This window comes from Rana temporaria, chromosome 9 (assembly GCF_905171775.1).
Source record: "Rana temporaria chromosome 9, aRanTem1.1, whole genome shotgun sequence".
NCBI classification, from domain to species: domain Eukaryota; kingdom Metazoa; phylum Chordata; class Amphibia; order Anura; family Ranidae; genus Rana; species Rana temporaria.
In genome coordinates, this window is record NC_053497.1 from 41,869,015 (window position 1) to 41,885,820 (window position 16,806).

The 16,806-nt window shown below is 47.1% G+C and overlaps 1 protein-coding gene across 2 annotated transcripts in view; it reads right to left on the bottom strand.

Moving 5' to 3' along the window:
• The window catches only part of BICRA (BRD4 interacting chromatin remodeling complex associated protein), a 133,044-nt gene extending 116,639 nt beyond the window's left edge, over positions 1 to 16,405 (bottom strand). For both annotated transcript variants that reach the window (XM_040323277.1, XM_040323276.1), the window contains exon 1: positions 16,133 to 16,405. The gene's annotated coding sequence lies outside the window, so the exon portion shown is untranslated. The remainder of the gene's footprint in view (positions 1 to 16,132) is intronic.
• Between the last annotated feature and the right edge of the window lie 401 nt (positions 16,406 to 16,806).

A 16,806-nucleotide genomic window follows, 5' to 3' on the forward strand; every position in this document is an offset into this window, starting at 1 on the left:
CATCACCCTGAACACACCATCCTCACCGTGAAACATGGTGGTGGCAGCAGCATGTTGTGGGGATGTTTTTCTTCAGCAGGGACAGGGAATCTGGTCAGAGTTCATGGAAAGATGGATGGAGCCAAATACAGGGAAATCTTAGAAGAAAACCTGTTAGAGTCTGCAAATTACTTGAGACTGTGGTGGAGGTTCACCTTCCAGCAGGTCAATGACCCTAAACATACTGCCAGACCTACAATGGAATGGTTTAGGTCAAAGCATATTCATGTGTTAGAATGGTCCAGTCAAAGTCCAGACCTAAATCCAACTGAGAATCTGTGGTAAGACTTGAAAATTGCTGTTCACAGACGCTCTTCATCCAATCTGACAGAGCTTGAGCTACTTTGCAAAGAAGAATGGGCAAAAATGTCACTCTCTAGATCAGTAGTTCTCAACTCCTGTGCTCTCCTCAGGACCCACTAACAGGCCAGGTTTGCAAGATAACTGAAATACATCACAGGGGATGCAATTTGCTGCTCAGTGATTGCAGTATTCTAGTCTGCATCTCCCTAAAGTAATACTTAAAATCTGGCCTGTTCGTGGATCCTGAGGACAGGAGTTGAGACCCACTGCTCAAGATGTGCAAAGCTGGTAGAGACATCCCCAAAAACTTGCAGCTGTAATTGCAGTGAAGGCGGTTCTGCAAAGTATTGACTCAGGGAGGGCTGAATACAAATGCACACCACACTTTTCACATATTTGTAAAAAAAAGTCGAAAACCACAAATTTCCCTCCTACTTCACAATTATGTGCCACAGTGACATGCAATTAGCGGACCTCCAGCTGTTGCAGAACTACAAGTCCCATGAGGCATAGCAAGACTGACAGCCACAAGCATGACACCCAGAAGCAGAGGCATGATGGGACTTGTAGTTTTGCAACAGCTGGAGGTCCGCTAATTGCATATCCCTGCTCTATCACATAAAATCCCAATAAAAGACATTTACGTTTTTGGTTGCAACATTTGGAAAATTTCAAGGGGTGGGATTACTTTTTCAAGGCACTGTATGTCAAACATAATAACTATGTTTTATTAATTATTTATTTGTAGTTCATATTGCCCTGGTTAGTGTGGTTTGCGCATTAGTTCCCCCTATTCACATGTATGTCAAACATGATGTGCCGGAGACCAGGCCCATAGAATCGCAAGCCTTGTGTCTGACTGAATGGATATCTACATATATAAAAGCGCATTATCTGCCATAATGATTTGTTATTTTCAGCTCTCATTGGCTCAACATAAATATAGGAAATAAAGATCAGGTTAGTGATCCAAGGAGTCCCATTAAAATGAATGCATAGTATTGTCCCCTCCATATTGTACAGACAAAACGGACTCGTCACACTGCCTACAGCAAGCAGGAGAGAGATCTGCGAGAGGGAAATGGTAAGACAGCAGGAATGTTACTTATGTACAGAGCTTGTGACATGTATATGTGACAAGTACATAGACAGCACTAAACTGGTTCCACATCTCACAACATACACACAGCAGATTCTCTGATGCAATGCGTGAAGGGTGACAAAAGGGACCGCTAGGCAGCCTCTGGCCGCACTCCAAGCCCGGCCCCAGCACCCGCTCTACCAGAAGTATATTGGGCCATATGGCTCAAAACACACGGGAGCTTACAGACGTGCTGTAGGCTGCTGACGTAAGGGCTCACCGACATTGAACTCCACATCTGTTCTAACGAGACGCAGTGCAAAGTGACATTTCACTGATTGCTTATGTACTAGGAACACACTGATCTCCCATTTTTGACACCATCATGTGCGGGTCCCTAGGATAGGTTCAGACAGGCACCAGTTTCTACTGCCCTCTGAAAGGTGATCCACCATGAATCGTATATCAGAGGATGGTAGAGCAGTGGCTTTCAGATGTTCTGGAGGCAATATGGCTGCCTCCCAAATGTCACCCCCCCCCCAAGCTGTGATTCTGTATGGAACTAATGTGCCGCAACCATGACCCAATCGGTTGGCTTGCAGTTGCGGCACGGTCTCATCGACTTGAGCAATGGACAAGTCCGACAGGTGTCATCACTTGGCAAGAAAAGTAAGTTTGCAGTGGCATGTGTACAACCCCCTCCGGCTGCCCCCCAAAGGTCTCTCCTCTCCATCCCCCCCCCCCCCAAGCTGTGATTCTGTATGTTACTAATGTGCCGCAACCATGACCCAAGCGGTTGGCTTGCAGTCGCAGCACTGTCATCGACTTGAGCAATGGACGAGTCTGACAGGTGTTATCACTTGGCAAGAAAAGTAAGTTTGCAGTGGCATGTGTACAAACCCCTCCGGCTGCCTTGTTGGGTTTTCGGTAGAAGGGCAGTAAAAAAAAAAATTAATAAAAAAACGCAGACGAACGACCCATTTTTACCATTTTGATAATCTGAAGCAGATTGTACAGGATCCACATAGAAGGGTCATTAGATTTTGCTCAGGTGGGTTTTCTGTTAAACAAACAAAAAAAAAATTGGAAATAGCCAAATACAAAAAATAAATAAAAAAAGTAGCACCGAGGTAATTCATGCACCCATAAATATGTGGCCTGTCAATTTATAGGAATATACAGTAGTGCTATTGCTGTGACTCGAAGCACAAAGTATTCCACAAAACCACAAAGTGTCAAAGATTAGTACACTATACTATACATCTGAAGGGGAACCTGTCAGAAAAGAAATGAGGCCAATTAAAGCGCATCTAGACCCAAAAACAAAATACATATATTACTCATCAGTCCTTAAATGTGGTGGCTGCATTAGTCTTACTTTTTTAGCCTTTTTTTTTTAAGCTTTTCAATTGCCGATCCCATCAGTAACATTTCCTGTTATAGGGGGGTCTCTGAATAAAGAAGCAATAGAGACCCCTTTGAACAGCAGCTCTGTCAATCTAGGGGGAGAATAGTGTTATATGCATTAGCAGATTTAGATGGACTGGACTAAAGCTTAGTACACGCGAGTAGTTTTTTTTTCCGTTCAACCCAGGGGGCTGAATGAAAAAAATAAACTGATAGCTCAGGAGGAGCCACTGTACTAACCATGCAATGTTAGTATATCGATCTTCCCTGCTGTTCTACTGTGTTCTGACAGGGGTGAACACTCTGGTCAGCACTCTCAACCACCGACTACCGATCAGCAGACCTTTTCAGGTCTTGCCCCTTCTGTCGGACTGACTCCAGTACATACCGGCTGAATGCTGACCGACATTTGGCCCTTGTGTACTAGGCTTAAAGCGGAGTTCCACCCAAAAGTGGAATTTCCGCTTATTTGACCCCCCCTCCCTGCCTCTGGTGCCACATTTTTTTTTGACAGGTACCCTGCTCCCTTTTCCGGCTGACTTCACGGCGGTGAACTAATCCTGATGCTTCCTCCTCCTTTCCTCGCCACCGGGCCATTCACAAAGTGCAGCTTCGCACATGCGCAGTAGGGCACTGGCTATGAAGCCACAAGGCTTCACTGCCGGTTTCGTTTACCCAAGATGGCGGTGGGAGCACCCGAGATGGCGGTGGCAGCACCCGAGTAAAAGGGGGGCCTTCTCAATATTAGGTGGGTCATCCCAAGGTTATGGCTGATCAGTGTACACTGCTGTCCAATCCCAAGTTATTTGTACCCCAACACACATTTACAGTGCACTGTAATACAGAAACACACAGTATGCTATATTAGTCGTGCAGACCAGGACATTGTAACACTAAGGCCCCTTTCACGCTGGGGCGGGAGGCGCGGTGGCTGTATAGCACCGCTAAAAATAGCGGCGCTATACCATCGGAATCGCCGCGGGATTTGGCCGCTAGCGGTGCGGTATTAACCCCCTTTATCGGCCGCTAGCGGGGGTTAATACTGCACCGATAGCGGCCGATAAAGGGTTAATACCACCCGCAATGCGCCTCTGCAGAGGCGAATTGCGGGCGGTATTACCGCGGTTTCCCATTGTTTCAAATGGGAAAGAGCGGTATACATACTGCTCCTCTCACCGCTCCAAAGATGCTGTTGGCAGGAGATTTTTTTCTCTCCCGCCAGCGCATCGCCTCAGTGTGAATGCCCTCGGGCTTTCACATTGAGAAGGCTGGGCAGGAGTTTTTCGAGCGGTATTTAGGCGCTATTTTTAGCGCTGTACCACCTGAAAAACTCCTCAGTGTGAAAGGGGTCTTAATGCATTGTGGCCGTGTTACACAAACGTGGCATTATGAAAAAAGGAATGGCGTTTGAACCCAGTATCCCTTTGTTTTATTACAAGGATTAGTGCTCCTAAATATGTTTCCTCTACACTAATCCATCACTAAGTGACACTATTAATGGAAGGAATCCAAGAAAACACAGCAAACTTAAACATCTCTTATTGACTTTTGAAATCATTATAGTCATGTGTTCTCGTGTGTGTTTGGTCTCAATATTGTGTTTGTGACATTAGAGCGGAAACCATTGGAACATACTCAAGTGATGTGAATGTATAATACTGTGTGTGTAAAGTGCCATGTACATTGATGACGCTATAAAAAGTAATAATAATATTATTATTATTATTATTATTAGGCAGAGTTATCTGCCCAGCAAAAAAAAACAAAAAAAACAAACACACACACACACACACACACACACACATAGGCTACACAAGTATCGAACAACAGTTCAGAATCACGTGGAGGCTGGATCTTCTAACCATGATCTCACGTCTTTAGTTATCCAATTAGATTACTTCAATGACTGGATATATTCCTTAAAAAGTGGAACTTCTGCTCGTTGTACTCGTCCCCCCCTCCAGTGACACATTTGGCACCTTTCGGGATGGGGGAAAAGATACCAGTCTTTTCATAGGTATCCCAGTCTCACTTCCAGCAGCCTCAGCCACGGGTACTGACATCACCGCCCAGCTCCTTCCCCGGCCGCCGGACCAGTAGGAGAGAGAGGAGCAGAGCCTCGCGCATGCGCAGTAGGGTTCCCGGCGGGAAGCCATAGGGCTACACTGCCGGGTTCCCTTACTAGCAATGGAGGCGGCAGTATCCGCCAGCTGATGGAAACATCAGCTGCGGTGCCGACGTCGCTGGACTCCAGGACAGGCAAGTGTCCGATTGTTAGGCTGGGCTCACACTAAACTACACAACTTTCATCCTACTTTTCTCTGCGACATTGGTCCTACATTCACCGACTTTCATGAACAGGATACTACTTTGATCCGACTTTTGATTGGTCAAAGAACAAGTCAGACTATCACAAACAATCCCAGAGTGAGATAAAACAATCCCAGAGTGAGTGCTGTAATCACATGTCGGATGTCAAAAGTCGGATGGCAAGGACAAGGATCCTACTTTGATCCGCCTTCAATGATATTCAATGGGCTGAAGTAGGATCAATGTAGGACCAAAGTATTACAGGGAGCATTTTCAAAGTCGGACTGACTTGTGTCGGATCAGTTAAGACGTCTCTCATAGGAAAACATTGATTTTCACACGTCATGCGACATGAGCTCCCAATGTCGAAGCGTTTGTCAGACAAGTGTGAACCCGGCCTTAGGCCTGGTTCACACTGGTACAATTTGAGATGTCAAATTGCATCTCAAATCGGCGGCCTTTGCCAGCAATTGTCAGCAATGGCACGGTCCTAATTGGTGCGACGCCGCATTTGCGGCTCTGCACCGATTTCAAAAAGTAGTTCCTGTACTACTTTTTGCGATTTCGGGCCGCGATTTACATTGACATCTGTGCAGAAACCTGCACAGATGTCTCTGAAATCGCGGCCGAAATCGGGACTGCCAGCGGGAGTGAAATTGTGCGAGTTCAGCTGAACCGGGGCTCAATGTCAGAAGCTGCAGTATGTGTAGGTGCTGGCTTTTGATTTTTTGCAGGGGTGGACGGACCTCCTCTTTAATGAGAATATGTGACAAATATTGGCACAGTCAATGGCAAAGGTTCTCAGTGCACTACATTTTCTACTGGGACTGGTTTTCACACAAGACACAACCGTGGCACGGCGCTCTACGGTAATATTTATCATGTTACTCAGCCAATAGAAAATATAGAACCAACAGCCATTAGACCTACTCAGGGGGGATAGTACAATTCAAGGGCCATGCCAAAAAATGAAGTTTGCACAGTCTAATCCAATCTGCCCCCTATTTAATAACTAAGCGTTCATATTATGTAAATGCATCACAGTTCTATCTAAAGTGGGATTTTGGTAAACCCATCAATTTAAAGCAATTGTAAACCGCGGCAGTAATATAAATAAAATAAAAATAGTCTTTCCCATCCAAGGAAATGCAATTTGCATTGCATACTAGCACATTATGAAATACTTACCTTAGAACAGGGGTCACCAAACTGCAGCCCGAGGGCCAGATGTGGCCCTTTGCTAGCCTTTATGCGGCCCTTGGGGCACTATTCCTCCCACTGATATGAGGCACTATTCCTTCCACTGACACCAACAAGGGGGCGCCATTTCTTCTACTGATATCAATGATAGGATACTATTCGTCCTACTAATAGGGGCCCTACTCCTCCTACTGACCACCAACCCTGAGGCCACATTTATTCTCACCGATGCTGGGCTCGGGACATTTTCTGCCCCCGCTGGCCACAATCCGGCCCTCCTAAAGTATGAAGGACAATAAAGTGGCCCTTTGTTTGAAAACTTTGGAGACCCCTGCCTTAGAACAAAGCCCTCCCTGTCATCGCTGTCACCGCTGACAGGGCTTCCATCTTCCTCTGGTTTATCTTCTGGGTTTGCGGGCTCCGGATGTATGAGTGGCCGGAGCCACGATGAGGTCGCTCCCACACATGCAAGCTCTCAGCTCTGCCCTTAAAGTGGAGGTTCCCCCTAAAAAAAAATTCTAACAATACATTGAGAAGACTGATTATACTGCGGGTAGGCTGTTTTTTTTTTTTTTTTTTCGTACATACCTCGTTATCGCTGTTTCATCCCTCGGCTTCCGGGTATGATTCTTGCTGGACCTAGTTGATTGACGTTCCTCCGACTGCGCGTCACGACTTTCCGACAGAAGCCGAACGTCATTGCGCAGGCGCTGTATAGAGTCGGCTCTATACGGCGCCTGCGCAGCGACGTTCGGCTTCTTTCGGAAAATCGTGACGTTAAGTATGCGTCGGTCGGAGGAACATCAATCAACTAGGAACAGCCAGCCCCACACAATCATACCCGGAAGCAGAGGGATGAAACGGCGATATCGAGGTATGTACGAAAAAAACAAAAAAAACCAACAGCATACCCGCAGTGTAATCAGTCTTCTCAATGTATTGTTAGAATTTTTTTTTAAGGGGAACCTCCACTTTAAGCTCTAAACAAAGTATGCCAGACCTTCAGCGCGCATGCGCTGGTGATGTCAGCTGCATCCAGTGTGAATATCTCCTATACAGTGCCCATTTAGGCGATATTCGTTTTAGCTACAGGTAAGCCTTATTATCACCACGCAAAGTTTTTACTGCTGCTTTAAAAGTTAATTTCACCTTTTGCAACATGTTATCTGAGCTTTGCGGTTGTCGGCTTTTAGTTCTCAATGAACTACCAGAGTTCTGCTGAGCGCGCTGGAAGTTCATCGTCTTGTCCTGTTAGTGTGTATCTGCTTGCCCCTACAGGGTACGAGCAGACAGATATACTGACAATTGAGAAAAACATGATAAAAATTAGAAAAATTAGATATACTGACAAGTCTGCAGGTGTCCTGCATGGTACCTGTGATCTGCTGATCGTAGGTGCAATGCTTTCCAGTCTACACGTAAAAAAAAAAAAAAATGCACATTTTTTTTACCTGTAAAAAAAAAAAAAAAGATGCATTTATTTATTTTCTTTTAAAAAAGGTGAACTTATCCTTTAACGAATTAAAATCTGTGCCAGGATGTAACTGTCACATTTGCTTGTGCTTTCGAACAAACTGTCAAATCATCCAATGTGTGGTGTCATAACTGATCACATGGGCAGCACCATGGCAGTTGAAGATCAAACAGAGGCCAAGATTGCAGCTTCCTTGGCAAAAAAAAAAAAAAAAAGAAGGAAGAGGAGGGTTTAGTTCCGCTTTAACATACAATATACCTATAGTGATCAGCACACCTATGAGATCTTGTTAGACATTCCATTCTGAAACCATTGGATTTCCAACAAGTTCATAGAGGTGTGATGATCAGGTGGCTACAAACCATCCTTTGCAGTTATAATGCCCTTCACTATTCTGGGAAGGCTTTCCACGACATTTTGGAGCATTTTTGTGGCATCTTTTGTACCCATTTAGCCAAAAGAACATTTGTGAGGCAAGGTACTGATGTTGGATGAGAAGACCTCTGCATACCAATTCAAGGGGTTGTAAAGGTTTACTAGCTCATTATGGCTTTTGCCTTTCAGATGGAAAAAAAAAAAAAAAAACATCATCGTGGGTATACAACCGCTTTAACTATACCCTTCACTAGATCTGAACTCAATAATCTGAAGTGTTGTCCTCATGCTCTTGGGCATTTAACGTACTTAGGGGGTTATTTACTAAAGGAAAATCCTGGTGTGTGTGTATATATATATATATATATATATATATATATATATATATATATATATATATATATATATATATATATATATATATATACACATACACACACACACACACACACACACATACATACATATACACACTTTAAACCCCAATTTAATAACAGTACAAGAACGGGGGGGGGGGGGTTGGCTCATAGGGCAGTATATTGTCGTCGTCCCCCCCATTTTATTTATTTTGTGTGCACCCCCCCCCCTTCAAGTTTTTCCCTTTTCTTTCCTATTTTTGTCCTACTGGGGATGTCTTGCCTCACCATTAACGTGTTGGACTGCATTGTATGTATGTTTTTACCTGGTTTAGCCCTCATTCAGATTGCAGTGACTTGTCATGCGATTTGACGGCTCAAATCACACGACAAGATGTTGCCCATTGTCGACAATGGCCATGTTCAAATTGATCTAAAAAAGTAGTTCCTGCATTACTTTTGGCAATTTTGGGTGCGACTTGCAAAGACATCTGTGCATGAAGCTGCACAGATGTCTTCAAAGTTGCACCTGAAGTCGCACTGACATGCAGCTTTGAAATTGTGCAATTTCAGATGAAGTCACACGATTTTAAAGTTGCATTCAATGTGAACGAGGACTTAGGATCCGTACATTTCTCATTTGCTTGCTCAGCTGGGATCGCTCTGTTGATCCCCGCTGAGCCGGCAGAGGACACGGCGGTCCCCACACACTGTGCAGGGACCGCCATCTCCACTCTCCTCTATGGGGGGGAAATCGGATGAACACGGACCGTCTGTCTATGTTGCCCCGATCCGCTCTGCAGATGGATGGAAAAATAGGATTTTCCTCCGTCTGCAGAATCGGACCATAGCGGGGACCGATGAGATAGAGTGTCAGCGGATGTTTATTCTCCGACACCCGCTATCCCATCGGGATACATGCATGTCTGCATTTCATCCAAAAACGGATGGATGAAATACGGACATACGGTCCGCACGTGTGAAAGGTGCCTTATGCCTTGTACACATGATAGGAATTTCTGATGAGAAAAGTCTGATGGATTTTTTTTCATCAGAAATTTTTATCGTGTGTGGGCCCCACACAAACCGTCGGAGTTTGGAAATAGAACATGTTTTATTTTTTTCTGATGGAAAAAAATCCTATGGGAAATTCCGATCGTCTGTGTGAAACTCCAATGGAGAAAAAAAAACACGCATGCTCAGAATTAAGGATGAGTTCCGGCGTGTTCGCATAGAACACGTGCAGAGCCCGCCAGGAAGTGGGCACCCGCGATGCGCTAGTCACATCCAGGCAGACATTTCCCGATCTCTGCAGCCGAGCATCGGACAATGTCTCCCTGGCTGTGATTAGCGCAGCGCGGGTGCCCACTTCCTGGCGGGCTCTGCACGTATTCTATGCGAACACGCCGGCGCTCATCCTTACTCAGAATTAAGTCGACGCATGCTCAGAAGCATTGAACTTCATTTTTCTCGGCTCGTTGTAGTGTTTTACGTCACCGGGTTTTGGACGGTCGGCATTTAGTCTGACAGTGTGTATGCAAGACTGATTGAAGACAGCTTGATCGGAATTCTGACAGAAAATGCCAACAGATTTTAGCCCATAGGAAATTCCTATCGTGTGTACAGGGCATTAGGCATTGGTGACCCCTTTCATTACATTTTTTTCAACCAGACAAATTATGTATTAAAAAAAATAAAAACAGACACGTCCATCTAGTTCAACCAATAGAAGGGGGGGGGGGGAATTGTTGTTTATTTGCATCTTAAATTCTCAATAAAACTTTTATAAAACAAAATAGCGCAGAAAAGGTTAAGAAACAAAGCGCAATAACCTGTGGCATCCAACCAGGTTTCAGATAAATGAAGAAAAAACGTACGATGGATTGCTGAGCGTTACCTCAATCTGGACGCAGCTCTTCTCTTTCGTTTGCTCTACACTAAAGTAAACTGAGAAATCTAATTTGGATGACATTGCGTTCCTTAGCAAACTGAAACTCATCCATGACACCTCAGGGCAGACACTTGACAAAGATTTCAAAACGTTACAAAGTCACTCTTGTTAAAAATTTTCAAAACTTTCAGAGTTGACAGTTACAAAATCTAGAAGCAGACAGAGAACAGAAAGACATGGGAACTATTAGTACACTGGAGAGCGTTCTACAGGGAAGTCCTGAAACTCTTTTCATCTTATAGAATGGAGATGCCAAATGCATTATTGTACAGGGCCCCAACCGGGGTCATCGCCCCCCCCTCCCCCACCCATCACAACTCATAGGCCTGTTTAAAAAGCAGAGGGAAACGGCTTCCCGGAGAAAAAAGGGACTACCGGCACAGCTGTCATTACCAATATTCCAAAGGATTAGGGCAGATCTTGTTACCAGAAACTAAATATTATATATTTATTAAACACACAAACCTTTAACAAAAATATTTGAAAAAAAAAAAAAAAAAAAACAAATTGCTTCAAAATACTGAATCCATATTTATGGGTACAGATCCAAAACCTGGAAACTATGAATAAAGGACGGACGATTTCCAACACACAGCGAGTCAATCCCAGACATTTGGGAAAACCCACGTTCACGTCAAGCATTGCGCACACGTGCGTTTTTTTAAGTCGCATGGAGGACAGACTTGATTTCAATGGCTGCCCTATGTGCGGCAAAGAAGCTCATTCACCATTCTGAGTTTCAGGCGTTACGTGCGCAAGAACTTTGCTTCTGCTTGAAGCATTTGGGGTTCCGTGAAGGTCCCTTTACCATGCACATAGCAGCTAACTCGCGGCACGCGGCGGACAACAGGCGGCCCGCGGCTGACAACAGGCGGCCCGCGGCTGACAACAGGCGGCCCGCGGCTGACAACAGGCGGCCCGCGGCTGACAACAGGCGGCCCGCGGCTGACAACAGGCGGCCCGCGGCTGACAACAGGCGGCCCGCGGTTAGCAAGCGATACGCAGACAACAGGCGGCCCGCGGTTAGCAAGCGATACGCCGCCTCCCGCGTGTCTTTCAAACTGGACACAGTTGCAGCCCGGTCTCATTACCTTCTATGGGGTACGTGGATGCAACAACGTGGACAAGACGGCCACATCTCAACGCTAAAACACACACCCCTCAACATCCTGCATTTACCGCACCGGCATGCCCATGTTAAAGGGTCCCTGCAATAAACGCCACTGCAAGACCAACGCCTGGTTTCACGAACGCGTTCAAATTTGCAATGTTTTGCGTGTTTTCACAAGGCACCCTAGTGTACATCGGGGGTTAACCGGCCACGATTTTTTCTTTTGGGATCAAGACGGAAAGTTTGCACTGAAAAATTAAACCGTTAGGCCCCGTTCACACGTGCACTCGGAGGCCGTTACCGACTACATGTGCAAAATTGAGCGGGAGTTCTTGACGATTGGCTGCGGGTGACAGCCCCAGTGAAACAAACAGGAGGCTGCCAACTTCTGCAGCCAATCGATCGCACGTCAATCACTCATGTAGTGGTTACCCGCAATGATTGGCGCTGGGCATGGACTGCCACCTGCAGCCAATTACCCCTGAAGGGTCTTGCGCATGCAAATCGGTATTTGCCCCATTTGCGAGTGTCAATGTGGAGGGGCCTTAGTGCACAAAATAAAGTATCACAGACAGTACTCACTTTGTTTAGCTGCGAATGCAATAAATGCGGCTTCCATCGCCTTCACCAAAACACCAATCACCTTCTCCGAAAACATGAAAGTATCCGAGCCCAACAACTCACGCGGACACTATTGCAGCTCCATGGAGGACGGCTGCCTTTCTTATCTTTAGACCTGGATTTCCTTTATTTATTTTCACCCGGGAATTCTATCATGACCGCACTTCCTGTCCTGAGGTGACACCTGTACTGAGCCGTGTTGTCACCCCAGGACTGGGCGTGTTAGAAAGACATAACGTCTCCCCAGGACATGGGGTGTTAGGACTACAGAACACCTTCCTCTGGTCACCCTAGGGCAGGGGGAAATAGGACTACAGAACACCTCCCTGTCTTCTCCAAACCTTCCTCCCAGGTGCCATGCACAGCCAACTGAGTAGCCAGACTCTCGTAGACGATTTATCGGTACATGAGCGTCCAATCGGATTCCCGAACACGGTGTGAAAGCACTGAATGGTCAACATTAGGCATAAAACAATAACAAATAATAATATAGTCCTTAGGCCTGAACCTTCAGGATCACCATATACGTTAAAACTCAACTACCAACTTTACATACGTTTACCAAAACTATGTAATATGAGGGCCTGCCTAATCTATCCAATCAGGTAGACCTTTGCACTATACAGTATTGCTGAATCTATAGAAGATTGTACAATCTAATAACACGTATGGGGAGCTTAATGGCCTGCCGGATCTATCCAATCAAACCCTTGCAATGCGCAGCTATTGGTAGATCCAAAGCTCGCCATACACATCACCATCTTTGTACAATCCACTTTTTATAGTTACCAAATCTACGTAATATAGAAGAACCTACCTAAACCACCCAAACAATTTGTATCCAATCTGACAGGCTCTTCTACAAAGCTGTTGGTAGATCTCTAGCTCACCATATACCTTACAACCTGACCATACAATCAACTTTATATCTACTAAAACTATGAAATGTACAGATCTACCTAAACCACAAGGTGTCAAACACAAGGCCCGCGGGCCAAATCCGGCCCTCCAGGCCATTTCATGTGGCCCTTGCACCTCTCCTGCGGTTGCAGGAGAGCTCCTGTCCTACTCCAGACCCTTACTTTCTGCTTACAAGCAATGTATCCAGCTTCTTCCCAGCAGCAGCATAAAGTAAGGGGGGTGCACTGTGGTGTAAGGGAGAGTGGGGGACTCAACTTCGGATGGTGGGGGGGCTCTTGACATCTAATGTAAAGGGGAGGGGGGGTGCTGGACATCTAATGTAAAGGGGAGGGGGGGTGTGCTGGACATCTAATGTAAAGGGGAGGGGGGGGTGCTGGACATCTAATGTAAGGGGAGGGGGGGTGCTGGACATCTAATGTAAGGGGAGGGGGGGTGCTGGACATCTAATGTGGAGGGGGGTGCTGGACATCTAATGTAAGGGGAGGGGGGGGGTGCTGGACATCTAATGTAAGGGGAGGGGGGGGTGCTGGACATCTAATGTAAGGGGAGGGGGGGGTGCTGGACATCTAATGTAAAGGGAGGGGGGGTGCTGGACATCTAATGTAAGGGGAGGGGGGGTGCTGGACATCTAATGTAAAGGGGAGGGGGGGGTGCTGGACATCTAATGTAAGGGGAGGGGGGGTGCTGGACATCTAATGTAAAGGGGAGGGGGGGGTGCTGGACATCTAATGTAAGGGGAGGGGGGGTGCTGGACATCTAATGTAAGGGGAGGGGGGGTGCTGGACATCTAATGTAAAGGGGAGGGGGGGTGCTGGACATCTAATGTAAAGGGGAGGGGGGGTGCTGGACATCTAATGTAAAGGGGAGGGGGGGTGCTGGACATCTAATGTAAAGGGGAGGGGGGGGTGCTGGACATCTAATGTAAGGGGAGGGGGGGGTGCTGGACATCTAATGTGGAGGGGGGGGGGGTGCTGGACATCTAATGTGGAGGGGGGGGGGCTGGACATCTAATGTAAGGGGAGGGGGGGTGCTGGACATCTAATGTGGAGGGGGGGGTGCTGGACATCTAATGTAAAGGGGAGGGGGGGGTGCTAGACATCTAATGTAAAGTGGAGGGGGGGGCCGGGACATCTAATGTAAAGGGGAGGGGTGGGTGCTGGACATCTAATGTAAAGGGAAGGGGGGGGGGGGTGGACATCTAATGTGGAGGGGGGGGCCGGGACATCTAATGTAAAGGGGAGGGGTGGGTGCTGGACATCTAATGTAAAGGGAAGGGGGGGGGTGCTGGACATCTAATGTGGAGGGGGGGGTGCTGGACATCTAATGTAAAGGGGAGGGGGGGGGGCTGGACATCTAATGTGGAGGGGGGGGTGCTGGACATCTAATGTGAGGGGGGGTGCTGGACATCTAATGTAAAGGGGAGGGGGGGGTGCTAGACATCTAATGTAAAGTGGAGGGGGGGGCCGGGACATCTAATGTAAAGGGAAGGGGTGTGCTGGACATCTAATCTTACAGATACAACCGGCCCTTTGGAGGACAATCATGATGCTGAAATGGAGTCTGACACCCCTGATCTAATCCATCTGCACAAATCTTATCAAATCAATTTGCAGCCAATCAGGCAGAGCGTTTCACGATGTAGTTATCTTGTTATCACTACAAAATGCCTGTCTGATCCAATCTAATCAGGGAGGGCTTTACACACACATTACAATCTGATTGTACAATCACCTTTAGATCTACCAATAAAAAATGAGCGCCTGGTTAGATAGGTCTTCATGTTACATAGTTTTGGTGAAACTATTTACACTGGAAAAGGAAATTGATCAGGTGTGTGGTCGCCATACAGGTCACAATCTGACTATGCAATCTATGTACTATCAACTTGAACTGTCAGGGTCACTACACACGTTACAATCTGAATCTCTGCACAGGCAGCTTTAGATATGTCACCTGAGGACCTATCTAATCTACCCAATCAGGCAATATGAATGCAATCCGGCTGGGGCTTGCACCACGTCATTTCTGTAGATCTAAAGGCGATTTTACAATCAGATTGCTTTACGTTAACATTACGATCTGATTGGTAGATCTAAAAAGAGTTTGTGCAACCAAAATAAAAGTGCAGGGGCCGGCCTGATGGCATCGCTTAGGTAGGTCCTCATCTGACAGCTTTAGTAATTCTACTTCTATCGGGAACAGAAAGCGATCATTTATCGATGGTCCCTATAAAGGGATCACAATTCGTGTTACAATCTGACCATGCAATTTCTGCACCATCAACTTCGGATTTACCGGACCTACGCCAGAGGAGCACCTACCTAATCTAAACCGATGGATGTGTATCCAATCAGGCAGATCCTTTGCACTGCATAGCTATTGGTAGATCTAAAGTACAATCAGATTGTGATGTGTGTGACCCTCTTATACTTGCAGAAGAGATGAGAGATATTGTTGGGGGATCCGGTGATGTTATTGTGTGGAGGGAGGGAGATTTCCAGGGACAAAGCTGAGGGGGGGATGGGGGGGGTTCCCTGGAATTCCTGTGTGGTGGGGAGGGAGGGTGTATGAAGCCCCCCCAATGGAAGGGATGGGGGGGGGGGGGACCAGGATGAGATGTGATGTGGGGACATCAGATCCCCATTGTATATCAGTGCTGTGTGAGTGCTCTGATCCATCCATCCAGGCCACAGGCAGGGGCTCCCCCCCCCATGACATGAGATAATAGGGGGGGGGGGTCACCATCCATGTACAATCACTGCCCCCCCCAGTCCATCCTGCAGACGTGACAGGGAGAGCCCCTGCTCAGGACCGGGGAGAGGGGGGCTGAATGCAGGGTGGGGGTTGGGAGGGGGTGCTGCTGGGTGCAATGTGGGGGCTGGGTGCTCCCCTCTCTCCCCATCCCCCACCTCCCGATCAGGGTGCAGGTAAGGCAGACTTATAGAGATTTAAAGAGAAATCGCTACAATTGTAACAAACTCACCGCGGTGTTTGAGCAGCAGTCGGCCCGGGGTCTCCGAGTCATCCCAGCACGGGCTCTCAATGCAGGACCCAAGTGGCCTAGACACATAGAGGGTTAGGGCGAAGCCTGATCGGATGTGGCATCCTCACAGCACCCCCGGACGGCGCCCCCCTCCGATCGCACGCCTCGGGCGCCGAAAAATAAATAATCCGGAAATTAATCCGAGTTTTTTACGGCGAAAAAAAAAAAAGTGATCGCAGAGGGTTATTTTTTTTTTCACTTCCCACTCGAAAAAGCTCCTCCCACCTCTCTCCTCCTCCAAAACAATGGAATCCACCCAGGTGGGCGGGGCCGGGCCAGAGCGGTGCACTCACACCGGGCCCCAGCCTGCCTACATCTGCATGTAAATGAGGAGGGCGGGGCCCGAGAGAACTCTTCCCTCCATACACTGAGTGCGCTCCGCGATCACTCGCTGCCTGAAGCCCGACAGCCATAGACGGCACAGGGAGCTCTATAGTCTGCTGTCACCGGGACATTATGATCCGCATTCCGCACCAATACAGAGAGACTATGATCCGCACCCATACAGAGATCTATGATCCGCACCACTACAGAGAGATCTTCAGGAGAACAAAGACATGCCAAACACATCAGAGTCCCCCATATATCAAGTGTCACTCTCAGAGTCCCCCTTA